The following is a 7,315-nucleotide window of genomic DNA, read 5'->3' as shown; positions in this document are numbered from 1 at the left end:
GAAAAAAAAAAGTGCAGTTAATTACATCGGAAAACACTGCCAATAAATAGTGCAGTAGTGTCATGTCTCACGACCGCTCATCAAGCGTATCAATGATGCAAGCGAATCCTTGGGACGGATAAATCATAAGTGAACACCTATAACATAAAAATGTTTACCACGAGATTTTCACGCCATAAGAACTGATGCGCAGCTATCTGCATCCCACACAGGCTGTGCTGTCAATGATAATAAACAAAGATACACAGGTCCATACCGGCAGAAGTCATCACTAGACATCAGTTTCGGGCCAACCACTACCCCCTTCCCCCAAAATACCCCAACAGCCACAACAGTGGATGAACTATAAACAAAGAATTCTATTAATTTAGGTTATGACGTTGTATTTTAAGTAACTTTTTTGTGTGTATAAACGGCTGAAGATCAGAAGAACACGCTCGGAACCCGTTGCAATATGTGAAACTCAAAATAAATCAAATAAAAGTGACGGGAGATAGAAAATACAAGTAGGCAACAACTTAGTGATTTTGAAATCAATGTCCCTTTCGCCAGTTCCCTCGATCATAGTGTCTCATTTGCCAACAAGGCTCAGTATTATTTCGGAAAAACTAAAACCCAAAACTAGTAACTGATCTTGATTTATGGATTCCCTATGTCTTTTTAAATCAGTACCGAAATGTGCTTTGTAACGCAGGAAATGTATATCCCCTATTTCCATCTATTGTACTATAAATTTTTTCCTTATTTTCTTACCTGAAGATACGAAATTTGTGTATCTTTATATATTTTAATTGTTTTACAGTTTTTTTGTATATATATATATATATATATATATATATATATATTTATTTATTTATTTATTTATGCATTTATGTCGATGTATACTTGGTTTGTTTTATAAATATTATATGTATTTTTACGCAGGATCTTGCCTTGGGAAAACTATGCTATCGAACAATTACATCGATAGGTCGTGTGGGGAACCAAAGTGTTTAGGATCTTGGGTAGTCTTAACACTGCCGCGTGGAGCGCGGCAAGAGGAGAGTCTGGCTGGAGTAGGGCGGTGGAACAGATGTGTTGAGTGACGCTCCCACGAGTTGCCGCGCTTCGGTTTGGCAGCATGTAATTGCGCTCGTCTTGCTATGATAGTTTCTGGCACGGTGTCGCTGGCGGGAAATATTAGCTGGTACACGTCAAGAGCCCGTTTCGCCTGGTGATCGCGTCGAGAAGATTGCGCGCCAACATCCAGCTTCTGCAACAGCGACGGCCGACAATAAGTGATTGTCGCCAGCTCCTAGATCGACGACTTCAAACCTTCAATCAACCAACAAGGAAGACTGAAGGCACGTAAAGTTTTAGAACTGTATGGCAGACCTCAGCTTTTCAAACCGTTCCATTTGCATCACTAAAATACAGCAACTTAGCATTAACCTTTGTTGCTCATTGTCCCAATTTCATTACCAAGCAGGGTCCCTTCCTTTTCCGAAATGAACCCGAGTGTTGTTGAAAGTCAATCGACAGCATTAAAGTAATGTATTTCCAATTCACTGCTTTATTTGAAAGTTTAGTTGAGTTTTCATAGCTGGCTAGAATGTTTAGATTACACAAGCACAAATTAAGAGTGCGAGTTTTATTACCGTATTTTAGCTTACCTGTGACTGCAGCTCAGCTTGGTACGTACTAAATTTTACTATTGTTAATTGTGAAAAACCATTTAATTCAAGTTCAAAGTTAAATCTCTTATTTCTAAATTGCGTAGATTCAAGTAGCTTTTGAGATGATTGTTGAGGTAGCCCAAGACTAACCTTATTTTATTTAATTTCGTAGTACTTCAGAAACAAAGTTCACTATTAATTTCAGTCACTAAATTAACTTTGATTTTTCCAGTTTTATTAATTCTTTTGCTAAACTAAGTCAGTGTGTAGCGAAATTTATTACTTCTGACAAACATTCAATTTTCACGCAACACTTGTCAACCTTCAGTTGCCACGCTTTTAGTGCTATTATATGTGTATTAACCTTTATTTTTCAGTTATTATAGTAGTTGTCCATAGAACTGGCGACCGTAATTTTCCCCAAATCTCAAATATTTAATAAACGCCAGTTAATTGTTGACGTACCGACCGCACATTTGCTTTCTTTATTAACTTTACCCTTTTTCAAAATTAATTTCCACCAATTTCATTTGAATTTTTCCTTTCATTTAGATGTAACCATTTCCTCCCTCTTTACCGGCATATTAACTTCGATGACGATTGCTTTTCCCAAATTTCCATTAGGTACACGCGGTTTAATTTTTCACTGTCATTAAGGTCGATAAGTCAGGGGGAGGTTACATGTGGCGACCTGGTGACAGGACAATCTTCGGATTTGAGGTTGTTCTGGACACGAATTTTGCATTGTGCAAATCTCGTAACAAAGTCCTGTTTACGAGCAGGTCGTGACGTCAGCGAGAATAAGTAGTGGGAGGAATCATAATCAGATTTGAGATTTGGCGTTTATATTGAAAGTTAGTAAAATGAGTGGAGGCAACAACAACTAAAATTAGATACACTTGGATACGGTACAATCGGTCGAACAGTGGGAAACGCGCATCGCGGAACCCATTGTTCAGGGGCAGGCGGCTAGCATGAAAGATGCGACCGCCGAAACGCAACAAAGAGCGGAAATGGAATTCCAAACTTTGCAAAATGTTTCGGAATCTGTCAGGAAGTTTCATATCAGCGCACACTCCGCTGCAGAGTGAAAATCTCATTCTGGAAACATCCCCCAGGCTGTGGCTAAGCCATGTCTCCGCAATATCCTTTCTTTCAGGAGTGCTAGTTCTGCAAGGTTCTCAGGAGAGCTTCTGTAAAGTTTGGAAGGTAGGAGACGAGGTACTGGCAGAAGTAAAGCTGTGAGTACCGGACGTGAGTCGTGCTTCGGAAGCTCAGTTGGTAGAGCACTTGCCCGCGAAAGGCAAAGGTCCCGAGTTCGAGTCTCGGTCGGGCACACACTTTTAATCTGCCAGGAAGTTTCATATCAGCGCACACTCCGCTGCAGAGTGAAAATCTCATTCTGGAAACATCCCCCAGGCTGTGGCTAAGCCATGTCTCCGCAATATCCTTTCTTTCAGGAGTGCTAGTTCTGCAAGGTTCGCAGGAGAGCTTCTGTAAAGTTTGGAAGGTAGGAGACGAGGTACTGGCAGAAGTAAAGCTGTGAGTACCGGACGTGAGTCGTGCTTCGGTAGCTCAGTTGGTAGAGCACTTGCCCGCGAAAGGCAAAGGTCCCGAGTTCGAGTCTCGGTCGGGCACACAGTTTTAATCTGCCAGGAAGTTTCATATCAGCGCACACTCCGCTGCAGAGTGAAAATCTCATTCTGGAAACATCCCCCAGGCTGTGGCTAAGCCATGTCTCCGCAATATCCTTTCTTTCAGGAGTGCTAGTTCTGCAAGGTTCGCAGGAGAGCTTCTGTAAAGTTTGGAAGGTAGGAGACGAGGTACTGGCAGAAGTAAAGCAGTGAGTACCGGACGTGAGTCGTGCTTCGGTAGCTCAGTTGGTAGAGCACTTGCCCGCGGAAGGCAAAGGTCCCGAGTTCGAGTCTCGGTCGGGCACACAGTTTATATCTGCCAGGAAGTTTCATATCAGCGAACACTCCGCTGCAGAGTGAAAATCTCATTCTAATAACAATAATGTTTCGGACCGTAATGACAATCGGTACAATGCAAATAATAACAGGAATGACGGAAACCAGTATCATGCTAACGTGATACGGGCTTCGCAAAATATTAATAATGCCAGAGGGTTCGATCAGCCGCCACAGCAGCATCCGGGGAGCGGATCAGCTGCGACGAGACAGGGAAACCATTAGCCGCGCCGGTGAGGGGCCGACCGGGCGTGGAGAAATTTTGGCGGCCCAATAACAGGAGAAAACCCAGGTGTCGTCGTTATGAAAATTCCGTATGGAATAATCTACTGCGGGAGAGTGTGCCAGTGTTAGGAGAAAGGAGTGCCCCCACAAGTCGTAGATCAGCTGTAGACACGGCAGTAGAAAATACATTCACTGTCAGTGAGATAAATTTAAGTAGTGTTCCGGAAAGCGATTATAAAGTGGCAGCTGTAACACCCACAGTGGAACCGGGGATTGAGTTTAAGAATGACTCGCAAGTGTTGAGAGAATATCAGATGTCGGATAACACGTCCGTCATCGAGCAAGGGGATGCAGAGAGGGATGAGGTCTTGTTAAGGCAGTTCGGACGCTTACACGACGAACTAAGAGATTATAGGTTCAAATGGCTCTGAACACTATGGGACTTAACATCTGAGGTCATCAGTCCCCAAGAACTTAGAACTACTTAAACCTAACTAACCTAAGGACATCACACACATCCATGCCCGAGGCAGGATTCGGACCTGCGACCGTAGCGGTCGCGCGGTTCCAGACTGAAGCGCCTAGAACCGCTCGGCCACACCAGCTAGCAGAGATTATAGGGGCCTGTATGGGAGAAGTGTTTATGGGGAGCGTGGGCTGGGTTTGCCGCATCTCGTCCCGCAGGAAGATAGTGTTTGTGTAGTGATAGAAGGTTCTGGCCTAACCGGCAGACTTTACCAGAAATTGATGATGTTAATGTGAAGCACGAGCAATATTCGTCGTGTTTCGTCCCGCAGCAGTTGGATGTTGAAGTAGTGACGGAAAGTGCTGCCCCTAACCGGCAGACTTTACCGAAAGTTACAGTGGTAGAAGTAGCCGACCTATCCGACGCAAAACTCCAGTTTAAACATTGCGAAAGTATTAAGGAGAAAGATAACGAGAAATTTAGTGATAGCCGGACACGATTGATAGAAAAGCACGTAGATTATAGCGTGTATGAGTTTAGAACTGACGTTATAAGGTCGTACGGTAGAAATGTGGGTTGCGCAGATCCAGAGGAAGTAATTGCAGATACTATTGCGCACATTCCTCCAGGTATGTTGGCAGATGTGATCAATCAGGCCAAAGAGGAATCAACGAAGGTGACAATTACTGAAGTGACAGCAAAGCAACACTCACTAGTTGATGAGTTACAGGAAAGGTTTCGGTATTGGAGGCGAAGCTACAGACTAAGCCTGAGGACAAACGTGTTGAGATTAAAACTGTATGTGAACAGAGGCTGAAAAAGCCGCCAAATAAGCTGGATTCAGGATCAAAGCCGAATGGTTTTTTCTGGAATGACCTGGTTATAGACGAGGATTTATTGCGGGAATATAAACAAACAGTTGCGGACAAGTGCAGACAGATAGTAGTATCTGTTAATATGCACGGCCTACAACTAAACGTCTTGATTGACACCGGTTCAGAATTGAGTGCTGTATCTGGGAAAATATTTGAGTTACTGAAAGACGGACCTTGTATCGTAGTTATGCCAGCAACAGGAGTGAAAATTATCGGTGCTACTGGGAAGGCCAGTAAACCGGTCACAAAACAGATTTTTGTCAACTTCGAGATATGTGGGGCACGATTTAACAAGAGTTTGTCGTCCTGCCAGACCTAACTACGGAAGTAATTATCGGGTTAGATTGGCTATTAAAGTACTGTGCAGTGATTAATTGCGAAAGCAAAACTTTAACACGTACATCACAAGATAAAACAATAGTAGTTTTGACGAGGCAGGAGACGGTGTGCATAAGCAATATCAGCCTATACACGTTGTTAACTGGCCACAGAAGTAAAAGTTTAGTGGAAGAGATAATCAAATTCCATCCACGGATTGACATTAGTATTGGTGTGTAAAAAGATCGTTTGCGAGAACTAATAAAGCTAAAAGCCGATGCTCACATGCGTTGTCATGACGCTAAAGCGTGTTTTGCAAAGTTTGCGATCGGAGACTTAGTACTTGTAAAAGCTCATGAGATATCGAGAGAGGTAGACAATGAAATCTCTAAATTTAAGTTTGTTTATAATGGACCATATAAAGTCATTGGTATACCTCACACAAATGCTTATTGCTTAGAGCATTCAAGCTCTGAAAAACTATTAGGTATACAGAACATTGTAGACTTTTAATTGTACCAACGATGGATTCATTAATACCATAGAATGGGTAATTTGTGCAGTATGTAAATATAGAGTGTAAGATATAAGGATTTGCCATGTTGTCATGCTTTTGCCTGCCCAAGAGGTCGTTAAAGAAGGTGTAATTAATAACTAATTAATTTTAATTAAATGATTTAAGAGTAACTGATTATTAATCAATAGAAAAATCCAAGGTGCTTCTTTAAGTTTTCAGCTTAGTCACAGTAGATTAAGGAATGTAAATATGACTTTGTAACTAGCTGTAAGATTTCATGAATATGTGTTTTACTAGTCATTGCCGATGTACTTAGACGCTGCTTTAAGTTTCAGGCAAGTACATGCGTGGGATGATGGACAGTGTTGAGTAATCCACTGTCATAGTGTTTATGGACTCCTTGAGATTACTCGGGAGTGCGTTTTTCCGAAAGAATTCTGTGAAACGGACGTTCTGGAAATGTCGTTACGCAGGCGAGAGAGATCAAGTGTGCCGCATAGGCGGGCACAACAATACTGGCGAGGCGGAGTCGCTATCGGCTCTTGTGCCCCTGTCGGCATTCTTTGTACTTGCGGGTACTGAAGGCGGAGTAGTTTTTCTTCCCAGACAGCTGATGTGAAAGAATTCTGCTGTCAATATTTATGTTTTTTTTTCGATCTGCTGTATATTATTTCCTTGTTTAGCCTTAAGTGGACTCTTACGGTGAGAATATTAATTATGAAAAGGTTATATAAAATGTGTAATCTATGTAATTAATTATTAATTAGCGTATTTTGATCTACCTGTTTTTATGACCATGTACTGTGATTAATTTTGTAAATAGTATTCCATTTCTTGACACTGTTAGGAATTTGCTGATTTTAGAATAGCTAAACCATTTTCTATGTTTTCTATGAAATTTAATATGTTGTCAACCTGTTTTCTTTTGTGCAAGGTGACAGTGGAATAGGATTAGGAGTGTCTCCCCTCAATTATTATGATCTAAAAATTGATTTATGGTTAATTTGCCTAATGCAAAATTTTCTTGATGTTTTGAGCAGATGCATTTCCATTGTTTTTATTTATGTATTTATTTATTTTGGGACATTTTCAGAATCTGTTTAGGATACACGAACATCCTGAGACAATGTTGGGCACGTGTAACGCCGGAAATGCATATCCTCCTATTTCCATCTATTGTACTATAAATTTTTTCCTTATTTCGTTACCTGAAGATATGACATTTATGTGTCTTTATATATTGTAATTGTTTTTACAGTTTGTATATATATATTATACATCGACATAAA

General features: G+C 41.2%; 1 non-coding gene across 1 annotated transcript; it reads left to right on the top strand.

The window, feature by feature from the left end:
• Positions 1–3,519: 3,519 nt before the first annotated feature.
• Positions 3,520–3,594, top strand: Trnap-cgg (transfer RNA proline (anticodon CGG)). The gene has a single exon. It is a non-coding gene; the product is annotated as a tRNA-Pro (tRNA).
• Positions 3,595–7,315: the final 3,721 nt, after the last annotated feature.

The sequence above is a fragment of the Schistocerca serialis genome, chromosome 3 (genome assembly GCF_023864345.2).
Source record: "Schistocerca serialis cubense isolate TAMUIC-IGC-003099 chromosome 3, iqSchSeri2.2, whole genome shotgun sequence".
Taxonomy (NCBI): domain Eukaryota; kingdom Metazoa; phylum Arthropoda; class Insecta; order Orthoptera; family Acrididae; genus Schistocerca; species Schistocerca serialis.
The sequence above is the reverse complement of the archived record's forward strand: the minus strand, read 5'-3'. Positions and strand labels throughout refer to the sequence as shown.